Source organism: Oryzias latipes, chromosome 10 (genome assembly GCF_002234675.1).
Source record: "Oryzias latipes chromosome 10, ASM223467v1".
Lineage (NCBI taxonomy): Eukaryota > Metazoa > Chordata > Actinopteri > Beloniformes > Adrianichthyidae > Oryzias > Oryzias latipes.
In genome coordinates this window covers 2,735,702-2,747,935 of record NC_019868.2, presented here as the reverse complement: position 1 = coordinate 2,747,935, position 12,234 = coordinate 2,735,702, and the positions used below count along the sequence as shown (strand labels likewise).

The 12,234-nt window shown below is 42.6% G+C and overlaps 1 long non-coding RNA gene across 1 annotated transcript; it reads right to left on the bottom strand.

Moving 5' to 3' along the window:
- Positions 1-9,132: 9,132 nt before the first annotated feature.
- LOC110014737 lies at positions 9,133-9,506 on the bottom strand. The gene is made up of 2 exons (XR_002289738.2): positions 9,368-9,506; positions 9,133-9,289 (listed from the first exon to the last, which is right to left on the bottom strand). It is a non-coding gene; the product is annotated as an uncharacterized LOC110014737 (long non-coding RNA).
- Between the last annotated feature and the right edge of the window lie 2,728 nt (positions 9,507-12,234).

The window sequence follows — 12,234 nt, the reverse complement described above, 5'->3', positions numbered from 1 at the left end:
AGCAAAAAGCTTCTTTTCTTGCAACAGAAACAGCTGATTTATGTTGATTCTGAAAGCACTTCACTACTATGAAGTTTTGCATATAAGGACAAGGCTGCTTTTCTTTGCTTTAAAATCTGCTGGAATTACGTTAATTGCAGTCAAAGAGTTACAGTAGTCGAAAGAATGTAGACACTGGAGTCAAACCTTTGGTGTAAAGGGTCAAACAGTTCGCCTTTGAGTCTGCACATATGCACATATTTATTTTGTACTTTAGGGGTCTGCTGGTCCAATACCCACTTTTATATGCAGAATTTGCTCTTTTCTTTCTTCGGTTTCTGACATTTCCTAAACATGCAGGTGAGGCTGTCTGGAGATTCTTCCTCTAAGAAAGAAAAACAAATATGTGGACTTATGTATTTATGAAGGACTTTATGAACAGAAAACAGAAAGGTTCAGGAGACGCACAGAGACGTGAAGCACTGACGTTCACTCTGCTTTGTAGCATTCTGTCTTTACCTCATCCAGCAGCTTAGACGTAAAAGCAAGGACGACAAAAAGGTCGGCACACTAAGTTTCATTTACTGTTTTATCATAATTTATATCTCTGCTTAACGTCTTCCTGTGACCTTAAAATGAGGAGCTTATGAAATCAGCCGCGGCATAAATATAGATAAAATATCATTCAAAGGCTGTTTCATTCAAACATTAGGGTGTAATTATGGCAGCCGATCACTACTGATAAGCTGCTGCTGCAGCCATCCGGGCAGGCTGTAATGAAATTTCACGCCAAGTGGAAAGATGAGGAATCAAATCAGGAGAGTGGAGCAGGACAGCCAGGAGCTCAGCGGGACCATGACACCTGAGCTTCCAGAGACCACCACCACGATGGGGTTATCCTTACAATCATAAAGCAAAATCGTGCCATTAGAATCATACAGAAAGTCGGTTATCTTGATCATACACTTTATTTTATCAATCCAGACTTTTAAAACTGTATGACCTTGATTATTTTTACACCACACAACTAATATGCAGAACCAGCAGAAAAACATTAACATGAAATATCCAAAAACAGTTCTTAGAAAATGACTACAAACTGCAGTCTGGCTTCTAGAAATTAGAAAAGATTCATTCAGGCTACAAACTGTGGGGATGGAGGAACTTCATGTCACGGTTTTAGATTCTTTACTTTGGTTTTTTTGGTTGTCTTGTGTTTCTTCATGTTTTGAGTTCACTTCCTGCTTTATTTTGTAGGGTTTCCTGTGTTGTGTCGTGTTTTACTTTTGGTCCCCATCTGCCCTCATTGTTTCCACCTGTGTCTCATCAGTCCTGTATGTATATAAGTCCTGTCCTTCCCTTCCTCCTGACCTCCTGACTTCCTCCTGACTCCTGACCAAGAGTCACAGATGAATAACTCCATAGTATTAGGTCTCCTCTGTTCCTGTGTGTTTGATATGGATTTTGAGTTTTGAGTTTGCCTGCCTGATGCAGTGGTATTTAGTTTAGTTTAGTTTATTAAGGATCCTTTTTCCCCCGGAACCCTCTGCGTCTTCCTCCTCTCTGCGTCTGGGTGCTTCCCTCATCTCCCACTGTAACACTTCAAGATCAAATTGATAAGAACCCCAAAGCAAAGTTTCTGAGTATCATTACTCCCAAAGAGAACTCCAACGTCTTCATCACTACTACCTCCAACTCTGCCTCTAGCTCACCACAGTCTAATAAACCTTTCCTTTCCGTCTTGCTGAGATATCACACCTGGAATCTTTCTCCACCCATTCCAACCTGCTTACAGCTGCTTCTTTACCTCTGTTATTTTGGATTGTTGACTCTTAAGAACTGAAAGTCCTCTCTGTAACCTCTCTGCCCCTCTTGACTTCATCTCATTCACACACTGTCTTTCTGCAGCTGACCTTCATTTCTCTCATTCCAGAGCAAACCTCCACCTCTCTTATGTTATGGCAGGTGGGTGGAAAGTGGAAGGTAAATGCGGACATGGCTTTCCGGGTAACAACATTTATTTTCAACAGAGTGAGGATGGCGGGCTGGCAGTTTGGCTGGCTGGCAGGCAGGCGGGCTCAGAGGGTGAACAATGGTCTGTGTTTATGTAGAGTGGCTACATAAAAAGATGAGGAGCAGGTGCGTGACCAGGATGAGGTGGAGGTGTGACTCAGGCACTGGAGGAGAGCATGCCCACAGGATCACAACACTCTAGATGTTCCGCTACCTTCTCCCTGTTCTCTCTACAATCACAATGTCATCTGCAAACATTTTGGTCCCATTCCTGTCAAATCTCATCTGTTTCCACCACCACAGAAACAAGAAGCAGCTCAAAGCTGATCCTTGCTACAGTCCCACCTCCACCTTGAAGTCCTCTGTCACACCTACAGACCATCTCACCGCTGTCTTCCAGCTCTCATCCATGTCCTGAACAACTCCAACACCATTCTCTGTCACCTCAGACTTCCTCATATAAACCACAGCTTCTCTCTCTGGATCCTGTCACAGACTTTCTCTAGATCTACAAATACAAAATGCTGCTCCTCCTGTAGTTCTTCTCCAGACAATCTGTGGTTCTCTTTCTCTGCACGAAACTAAACTGTTGATCAAAACCGTTCACCTCTGTCGTCAGTTTAGCTTCCACTTCTCTTTCTCATAACTTCAGTTTATGACTCATCAACTTATTTTAATTCTGATACTTCTACAACTCTTTACACCTTTCTCCTTAAAAAATGGATCTCAGAACATTTCTCCTCCATTCCTCTGTCATCTTGTTAAACTAGTCAGAAACACTACTGCCACCTCTCCTAAACATTTTCACAGGTTAAGACTTGTGGCAGCTGTCAACCCATTTATTTGACTGTCCCTAATCTGCTGCACATGCTTCCTATCCCTGTATATCTGTAAATGATCCGGTCGCAGATTCTCTGCAGAACTTGAGCCTTGGATCCATGTAGAGCCTTCAGCAGCTGCTACTGCCTCGTGTCCTGTTGCACATTTTCATGAGCAGTGAATGGGCAGTAAGGGTTTTCACAGCAGGAGGGAGCCTTGCTGATCACCATCACGAAGAGCTTGAGTAAACCAAAACAGACCACATGCTGAGACCGTTAAGGTTTAATAGACTTGATTCCCTTCAGTTCAAAAATAGTTTGTTGATCCTGGAAGGGAAATGAAAATGTTCCACATAAAGGCAGTTATTAAAGCCACTGTGCGTCATTCTGCCGTAGCAAACAGGAAATGTGTTTCTGCCAAAAATATTAATATTATTTACAGCACATCATTTATGCATCAGTTTTGTTGACAAACAAAATCTCTGATAATACCAGTCATAAAGGTAATAATACAAATCCACACAACATTCAGACTGTTTATCCACTAAAACCCAGATGACTGTTGGAAAACTGTGACCCTCTGAGACGGATGTCAAGACTGCTCTGTGACTGTGACACCTGGGGTCTGTCCTCAATGCTTAAAAACAGATTCTACCTTTATGAGAGCAGATGAAAAGGATCCTTCTCTGGGTCAGAGTCTGGTCGGATCATGGCTCCAGTCCTGGAGACAAGGAAGGACTATTAAAAGTGTTTATTTTAACGAATGAATAAAATGTTTGTTCCTGATTTTCCGTACTATAGGACACACCGGATTAAAAGACGCACCATCATTGACCGGACTACTTTGGAACTTATGTCTAATGAGGCACACCAAACTATAATGCGCTTTATAATTTATTTATAACACACTACACGTTGGCCACAATAGAAGCATTAGCACATTCATTACACATTTAACCTTGTTTCCAACATATAAATAAAAAAAACAGACTGACATTAATAAAACAAGCATTACTGTGACTTGGCTAACTCCCAACCTTGCTCGTTAAAAGGTAAAAAATAAAAAGTCAGACACCACTACACATTAGCAACATCTGCATTTTTGTTAAAAAAAACTAAAGCAGACTGAAATGTCTAAAGAGCGTCGTGTACCTCTCAATATCACTTCAATATCAGTAAACACAACCAGAATTATTCCATATATAAGGTGAACCGGATTCTATGGGAACACTGTTGTTCAAAAAACAAACAAAAAACAAACTTTTGAAGAACGCCTTTTAGTGTAACTAATAACCATAATTGAGATTTTGAGGATTTATGGAGAGAAAGCATTTTGATCTCAATCAGAAATAAATTATTCTTCAACATCTCACTTTGATCTCAGCTGTTTTACAGGTTTCGTTTCTTCTGTGTTCAATTGCTGCCAAAACCTCTTATTTTATATTCGATAAACACTGAGCAGAGCCTCTGTAAAGACAAGGTGCTGGTGAAAAGGAAGCTGCCTTTTCTCTCATCAATCAGCAACACAAACACACTTTTTCAAAACAAAACAAAAGACCTGAAAAAAGGAATTTCTTCTGCTTCAGATTTTGACAAAACCCTCTCTTCTGTGTGACGTTATCATGAAGATGTTATTTACAGTCTGGATTCATGCTTTTGTTTGGAGTTCAGCTTCAACCTGGCCCATCCTGCCCACAAGTTAACTGAAACTGAGATCAAACCAATCTGTACGTGAGACACGTGCACGCACACGTGCACACCAAGTCATTTCCAGAACAAAGAGCCTCATAAAGCTCCCTGATGGTTCAGAATCCCCCCCTTGTCCTTCCCTCTGCTGTCTAATTGACCCAGATCAGACTCAAATCATTTGAAACATTAAATATCTCTCAAACCTGTGATGACTTTGCCAACCGTTGAACCCCCCCAAGCGCTGTGAGGCAGAATCAACCTCTTCAAATGGACCTGAGAGAGAGCATGTGTGTTTCCTGTTGGGGAGGGGCAGCAGAAATAAGCCTGACACCCGTTCTCATTCATGTCATCTCCACCACCGTGTATCAACCTGTGCAGGAACCACAAGCCCTTCCTAAACCCTGAGCCTCATTGTGTTTTCTTTCCCCAACAATATATGTTATAGGTGCCCCCCTCCCTCCTTTCCTGTGTTTCTCCTGTCAGAGCTGTCAGCAGCAGGGGGGAGTGCTGGAAAAGAGCGACGAGGGTGCCCAGCTTCAGTTTCAGGGGGAGTGATTACATGTGATGTAGCTGACATGCCTGTCCTGGTCCACAGCCCCCCACCCCCAGGTCCTTTAATGTGTTTCATTTCACTCCCCTATCCTCTGTTTGCTGGCCCCATCCTTGACTTTACCTCTTATTTTCCCATGAGCCTCCTGTCTCATTGGCTTTTTTGGCAGATAAGTAAGGCTCCCCCGACCAGCTAAGGTGCCCCCCCACCCCCACCTCTTCAGCTGCACTGCCACCAAACAGAAGAGTGGAGGATTTTTCACTGCGAGGACTGCTCACCCCTGAAGCCTGCTTGGTGTTTTCCTATGCCGGTTATCAGCGTGGCAGCATGTCATACAGCACCTTGGACAGCTTACACTCTAAATGAGGCCTGTCAAGATTTTTGCAGTTATTTTTGTGTCAATTATTGTACTATGTTTACAACAAAATATATTTACAGGAATAAAAAAAGGAGGATTTCTTCAGGCTGCACCCTGCCCAAGTGTAGCTGGGTAGGCTTCAGGATCCCTATAACCCTGCACATGACAAAGTGCATTTTAGAAGACGAATGCAGGCATTTATGGAGTTTAAGGTCAAATGCGAATTGCTTCCCTACCTCTTCTGCTTCTCTCTACCCCAACATATTTCCCTTTAAGCGGAGAGACATGGAAAAAATAGGGTCTTTAAATCTGGACGTTACGACTCAATGACATCATGAATAGTCGCTAGTCATCTATGTTAGCGTGTAGCTGCCAGAGGTCAGATCCACCAGCAGGGCTACCCACCTAACCCCCCATGGTAATAATAATAATAATAATGGATTGGATTTATCTGCACTTTTTCAGATGCTCAAAGCTCTTCCAATGTGTCCATTATTCATTCGTACTTGGTGATGGTAACTACTGGTGTTCAACAACAGCCCTGGGGCAGACTGACAGAGGCGGGGCTGCCAGTTCATGCCTACAGCCCCTCTGACCATCACTGGAACATTCATACACATTCACACAGTGGAGCCACACTGGAGGCAGGGAGGATGAAGGGTCTTGCCTAAGGACACAACAGCGGTTGACTGGGGGTAGCGGGGATCGAGGCGCCGACCCTTCAATCATTGGACGACCTGCTCTACCGCCTGAGCCACTGCCGCCCTTATAATAGACAAAAAGCTTTGTTTACTGTCACTGCTTCGGACAAGTTTCCATCTACAAGTTCAGAACGGAACGTTTAATTGGTCTGAAGTCATATGGCACCCACCTACAGAACAGCGGTGAAACTGTTCCAGCACAATTTAAAGAAAGTTTTCAACAGAGTAAACATTAAAAAAGTATTGACGCTGAGAGACAGTGAGACACGCATGCATGTGGCGTCTAAATAAAGCAGCCTGGAGGCTCACACTGTTTGACTGGAGTTTGACTGTGTTCATTTGTTCTCCACATCATTAGTTTCCCAGAAAAATCTGTGTTTAACTTAAACTTCATGTCTCCTGCACTGTCAGACTCCAGTTTACAGGCTTACCATCACAATATGCCAGCTTTATAAGAGAGCGGTCAGAGCAGGACCTCACATTTGGTTTGTTTGTGGATCTAAGTAAATGAACTGTAAATAAATCACACTTTGGCTGCAGGATCTGAAAACTGTAGACAAGATCACACTAAGCTAAAGAAAGCTGGAAAAAAAACACCTGGTGGTTGAAGGATTTTCGTATTCTAAAACCATCCTGAAATGTCTTCATTTCTGTGACTCATTCAGCTTTTAATTAAAGTTCTGAGCCTTTCTGTCTGCATGGTTTGGAGCTGAACTTGTAAAAGCTGATGCACTCTGTTGTATCGGACCATCTTTTGTCTGAGCCAAGAGTCACAGATGAATAACCCGAAGCTGCATGTGACGTTGGACCAAACTCACAGAAACTTGAAGAAGAGGAGTGCCTCATCCTAATCCCAGAAAGACAAAATTCGGGTCATTTTTTTTCTTTTCATGTAGCCACCTGCCTGCGAACAAACTTAATATTGATAACAACTGTCAAGAAAATACTGCGGTCTGTAGTCTTTTGTAATATTTAGGTGTTTTATCTTATCTTCTAGTAGTTAATGCAAATTTACATATATGTAATTATGTGTTATTAGGAGACATTGTCTATATTTAAATGTATTGTATTAAGCGTTGTGTGCTCTAAAACGGGGGATTATTAATTAAACGTGACTTAGACCGGGGTGGACGAGTTCAAAATCATGAGGTCAAAAACTGTCCATTCAACCTAAAATTTAGCCTAAAACTGCCAACAAAACATATTTTTGTTCTATGTCCACATTTCACAATTTACATTCTAACCAAGGAACCTTTTTCCTCGTCTGCTACAGAAAAGGTCATCCGGGATGCATGGTGACACACCATCGACACAAACTTACTAACACATGAACACCCAAAGACTCACATATATGCAGACAAACACCTACGCACACAAACACATGTGTGCATGTAAACTCCCATACACACACACATTTATGCTCACAAAGATTTGAACACACGCGCAAACACACACATGCTTACAAACACCTGTACACACACATTTGCACATAAACACCTGAACTTACAAATGTGCACGCAAACAACTAAACACACACATATGCACAATCACCTGAACAAACACACGCCTATGCACACACCCAAAGATTAAAACACACAGTTGTGCATGAGCACAGAGCTCTTTTCACATATTGTTCTAATGGATGCATTTATTAATGCTGTAAAAATGAAACATCTTAAGTTGAAGAGCCCCAGAGTCCTTTAACCTTTCTTAATTATTGATTACATCATTAAGATCAAAGTCGATTTAATTATTAATCTGCTACAAATTAATGAATTGCTATATTTTATCAGATTGATATTCTTTCTCATTAATTGAAATTATTTAATGAAAAATGCTCCATTCTAATTACTAATTCATGAGACAAAATGAATAAAACCGTGTCTGTCTGAGAAGCTCCCACTTGTCATGATGATCAAAGAGGGCAGCAGCACACAAACACCTCGCAGGTTATCTTCATCCCTTAGCGTAGCTCCAGGATCGTCAGTCCAGCACTTGTTGCGCTGATGAAAAGGTAAATAAAACTCACATAATCTTATGTGAACTACCTGGAATACCAGCAGCAGTCCAATACTCAGAGAACAGAGGGAAACCAGAAGCAATGATTCAGCTTTCTGCTGTCATTTTCAGTGAGATCTTTGAGGCCAGGTCAGAGATGACGAGGAAAAAGTTATAGTTTTAGCTATTTAATTATCTATTTTTTTACAAGTGTGTTCTGGGAATGAAAACTTATCTGTAAAACACATTTTATAAAATCAAAAATTTTAGTTTAGTTTCTTGATAAAAACAATGATTACTTTAACCAACAATCAGAACAGGTGTAAAACAAATAATGAAAACAGGGAGCTTTGTGCAAGCATCGTTCTCTCTGCCATCATTTATTTCCAAAACAATTTTTAAAAGGAGTTGATAGTATTCTTCCCCTATGGCACACTAATTGAAGTCAATCTGTATTATACATCCTTTCCTGTACATTGTTGTCTGCATCTCATGCATTTAGAGAAACTTGTCCTCAATTCCTGCAGCTCTTTGAGGATCCAACTCAGAAATTGAGTCAGACTGAGCTTTGGGCTCCGGATCACTGAGTAGAAAATCGCCTCATAAAGATCCACTATAGTGAGTGTAAGCCAGTGCACTATGTAATGTGCTGATTAGTTATGATGTCACACTAAAGCAAAGAAATGAACAGCCTAACACAGGATCATGTAATGTTCTTGTTTATTAGGCCCGAGTATCACTGCCAAAATATTGAACTGATTTATTCACAAGTTTATGAGAAACAGATTTCACATAAGATGTAATTTAATATTGATTTAAAGTTCCACTCCAATCATCTTTTTATCTATTTTAGATGTGTTCCGAGTTGTCTTTTAATCATGATTGTATAAAAAAAAAAACTGTCCCTTTCTAGAACATAGAAGTTGGGGGGCGAAACTATTGGCACAGGGTGTTTACTGTCATGCTGAGGCATGAAACCAGAGTGACCCAAACGCTGAAACCCGGAAAGAGACTCAGACCAAGAGGAAGGTTTAGGAGGTTTAATTTGGCAGAATGTGAGTAGTGGCGTTTTTCCCAGGGTGAGGAGAGTCGGCTGGCTGGAGGAGTCTTGCAGGGCGGGTCCAGAAGCAAAGCATGAGAGACCAGAGGATCGCGATCAGGTGGGAACCAGAGCTGGATTTTCCTGAGGCAGAGCGAGAGGAACAATTAGTGACATGGAGCATGACAAAATACAGGAGCGTGACTAGGCCAGACTAAGCACCATTGGAGGAACAACGAACTGGCGTCGACTGAAGATCCAAGGGATCCTTATGAAGGCTGAGGCAGTAATGAGGTGAGTGAGTACAGCTGGTCGCATCCAAGGCAGAGAAGGCGGGGGAGGGGGAGAGTAACTGACAGGCCACCATGACATTTACACTCTCCCCTGCTAGCTTACAGCCCCTAACAACCCATCAAAAGTATTTTTTCAACACTAACCCAAACTCATTATGAGAACAATACTACAAGGTAATGTTAGAAGCACCAACACACCATTTTGGTTGGAGTGGGTATTTAGGACTTTATTTAAGCAAAACTAATGTGAAGTAAACTGGGTTTTTAAGCCCACCTTACTGTAATTGTTTTTTTTTTTTTTTATGGCATAAATTCAGATCTACACTTCTCAACCATCATAGCTCCTCTCAAACAAAAAGGACACAGGTGTCTCCCAGAAGGTAATGAGACGCAGCAGGCATCTGTTATAGCGTTATCTTAGTCACTTGCAGTTACAACCAAGCCAGGGAAACTGCAACCTAGTGTTTCAAACATGAGCAAAATTAATGAGTATGAACTTCTCTTACCTGCCTTTCCTGGACAAGAAAGACATCCTGTGTCAAAAAGAAGAAATGTATTTGGTCTTATGTATCACAGGCACCTGCCAGAATCCTTCTAATAAACCTAACCTTTACTTAACCATTTTTTAACCAAATCTGTCAATTCCCCAAAACAGGGAATAGGGAAAGTGTCACCTCTTGTCAGCTGATTAACCCTTCTTCAATCAAAAGTTTGACTCAAGGTGTCATGGGGTTTTGGCAAAAGAACCATTGGAGAACTCTGCTTGTTGTATCAATGTTCTAATACCACAATATCCAACATGTCAGACAACTCTGTTACTCAGAAGGAAAACCAATTGGGGGTGTTGGTTTCATCACCTACATACATCATGAAGAACGGATGGAGTGCACCCAGGACTGTCCTGGAACAAGGAGGAACATTCTAATAAAAGTGTCATGGTGCCTCTGGCAGTCTCTCTTCCCCCTCCCCTCTCTGCTCTGCTTCCTGATCATCACCAGCTTTGAACACTCAACTCATCATACCTACAGAGTTCTTAAGGAGTTCCAGATCCAGCATTCATTGCCAGTTCATTGCCCCTTATGGAGCTTAGTCTGGTCGCTAATGTTTATTATTATTCATGAAGCTTTGCCCCCTCGCTAACCTTGTCCTTACGCCTCGCCAACAGGAAAAGTTCATCACGAGTGTTCACCTGGTTTACGCCTCCAGAGCAGTCCATCCTCATCAACCACGCCACGACTCCTGTTCACGCCAAGACCTCCAGCCAAGCCACTGCAAAAACCCTCCAGCCAAGCCATGACTCCAAGCCAAGATTCTCGCTCCTCATTTTAACTTACCTTTCACTCTCCTGTGTTTCCTTCCGGGTTCCAGCGTCTGGGTCTGTCTCGTTTTTGAAATCATGACAAAAAGAGTTTCATATGGCAAATCAAGCATCAAGGCTCTTCAGATTTTAAATGTTACGAAGACAAAACCCAACACTTTTCACAAACTTCGTCAGGCAGGTGACTCATAACTGCAGAACTGACCCACCTGAGCAATCATGATGCGACTTTAAAAGGTCAACATGTAAAGGTCTTGTCTTCTATCATCTCTCTGACAGGCTGATCACTCCATTTTGGTCTCCTATTGTTTTTAAAAAAAATATTAGAATCAACCCCCCCCAATCCCTTTCACATCTCCCACCCCCATTCACCCCTTCACCATTGGATATAAGCATTGGGAAACAAGGAGAATTGAGTCTCAAACTGGATGTCCGCTGTAGGACCATGCTAGAACTTGAATATAGTGATCCCTTGCTATATCACGGTTTACTTTTCACGGTTTCGCTACTTTTTTTTTTTTTTTTTTTTTTTTTTTTTTTTTTTTTTTTTTAACTTGTCCTGTCCAACAGCTAGGCAGACAGATGAGAGCTGAGGGCCTCTTGGGTTGGACATATTTTACTTTAACAAGAGGGGTTATTAATCTTCAGACAAACCAAAGGTATGTCTGAATAAACCCCTTTTGTAATTGAGGCCAAACTTTATTAATTTCAAACATGTCTGAAAATCTTTGGTGTTGGACCGGACGGAAAAGGAAAGAGGGGAAGAAGAAAGAGGGACGTTAGAGAGAGGGGGGGTAGGGGGTGATAATAGGAGGGGAAGGGGGATAAGACCATGAAGCAGCATAAAGCAACAAGTTTACTGGTTGTTAATCATTATGGTAAGGTTCAAATGTAAAAAAAAAACAAAAAAAAAGGGCGGAGCCTGTCCACACACACACTCAAATGTTATAAACACACTTGTTAGTTGCAAAAATGTCCACCTGTCGACATGTACACAAAACAGATAGTGTTCACACGCATACTTATGCCTTAAAACCAACTAGTGTGAAATATTTCAGTCATTCAGTCTGTTGAGCTGACACCTGTGCTCAGGTGAGTGTTTATGTTCTTCTAAAATGGATGGTGGAACGTGAAAAGAAGGAGGGAGAGTGCCCAGCCATCCCCACCCCAAGACCCCCACCGCACCAGCAGCGGCAGCCGGACTCCCCCCAACACCACACGGGAACCGGCAGGGAACAACCGCCGCCCGGGCGACCAAGCCCGCCACCCAGGCCAGGGCCAGCAGGGCCGCCGCAAGGCCCCCAGAGCCAGAGAGCAGGGAAGCACGGAGGGAAAGAGGGCGCCGCCCCAGCCCAACCAGGAGAGCAGCCCCCCCGCCGCGCCGGGAGAACCCAACGCAGGGCCCCACCGGAGAAGGACGCCCACAGCCCCAGACGAGCACCCCACCACCACCCAGGAGTTCCGGGCATCCCCCCGCC